The sequence below is a fragment of the Pteropus vampyrus genome, unplaced genomic scaffold (assembly GCF_000151845.1).
Source record: "Pteropus vampyrus isolate Shadow unplaced genomic scaffold, Pvam_2.0 Scaffold64, whole genome shotgun sequence".
NCBI classification, from domain to species: domain Eukaryota; kingdom Metazoa; phylum Chordata; class Mammalia; order Chiroptera; family Pteropodidae; genus Pteropus; species Pteropus vampyrus.
Window position 1 is genome coordinate 413,499 of NW_011888845.1, and position 1,578 is coordinate 415,076.

The 1,578-nt window shown below is 33.8% G+C and overlaps 1 protein-coding gene across 3 annotated transcripts in view; it reads right to left on the minus strand.

Moving 5' to 3' along the window:
- The window catches only part of SMAP1 (small ArfGAP 1), a 125,744-nt gene that overhangs the window by 103,440 nt on the left and 20,726 nt on the right, over window positions 1-1,578 (minus strand). The gene's annotated exons all lie outside the window — the stretch shown is intronic.

Sequence of the window (1,578 nt, forward strand, 5' to 3'; positions counted from 1 at the left end):
AGCATCAGATGTAGTATTCAGAAGAACTTTTGCTCACTATGGGAAAAATTAACACTAGCATAAATACTGTTCTAGCTTCACCGAAAAAAAAAAACAAAAACTTAAAAGCAAGATCTAAAAAAGTGGACCATTTCCAAATAACTGCATCAAGGGGGACAGGGGGAGCTCAAGAATTGAAAAGCCAATCGATTGAAACTGATCAAAAATTACACGACAGGATCAGTAGACAAGGACGTTAAAACCATTATTATCTGTGATTTCCATAGGTCCAAGAAATCATAGGAAAATTTTAACAAGTTAAACAGAGGCATGGAATGGAATGATACACACACACACACACACACACACACACACACACACACTCTCTCTCTCTCTCTCTCTCTCTCTCTCTCTCTCACACACACACACACACACACACACACACACACACACCCTTCCAAATCAAACTGCTAGAGATGCAAACTATAATGCCTAAGATAAAAATAATAATAATAAAAAAAAACACTGGATAGAATTAACAGATTAAACAATATAGAAAAATAAAGATTAAGAATCTGAAGACAAAGCAATAGCAACTACCCAAAATGAAACACAAAGACAACCTCCCCAAGAGTACATCAGTGAGCTATGCAATAATTAACAATTTCAGCAGCCCAAAAACTTGTAATTGGAATCCCTGAATTAGGAGAAGGTGACAGAAAAAGTATTTAAAGAAATAATTGCAGAAATATTTCCAAATTTTTGAAAACTATGAAACCACAGAACCAAGAACCTCAAGGAAGCCCCACATAAGAAACATGAAGAAAATCACCCAAAAGTATATCATAATATAACTGCTTAGAACTAGAGATGAATAGAAAAATCTTAAAAGCACTGTGGGGGGGGGGATTAAGGGGGGCCACATTCTGTACAAAGAACAAATAGAAAGATGACTGATTTCTTATCAGAAACAATGCAAAGTAGAAGTCAGTGAAATAACATCTCAAAACTACTAAAAATAAAATATGTCCACCTAGAACTGTTTCCCATGCTAAAATATCTTTCAAAAACAAAGATGACATAAAGATCAGGACAGAATCAATGAAATAGAGAACAGGAATATAACAAAGTCAATGAAAATAAATAGTGATTATTTGAGATTATCAATAAAATTGATAAACCCCAACTGATTAGGGAAAAGAGTGAAAACATGATCAATATCAAGAATGAGAAAAGTGACAGCACTACATATTCTACAAGTATTAGAAAAATAATAAGGGAATATTATAAACAACTTTATGGTAATAACTTCACCAATTCCTTGAAAGACACAAATGAGATCTTTCCAGAGGGAAAAGACAACTTGTACAACCCAATATCTATTAAATAAATTAAATCTGTAGTTGAAAACCTTCCAGAATAAAAGCTCCAGGCCCAGATGGTTTCACTAAGAAAATCTACTGAACAATTAAGGAATGATACAAATTCTACACAAACTCTTCAGGAAACTAAGGGGAAAAAGAGGCGGGGATAAGAGGTAGTATTTCATTCATTCTATGAGGCCAACATAAACCTGATAGCAAAACCAGACAAGAACAT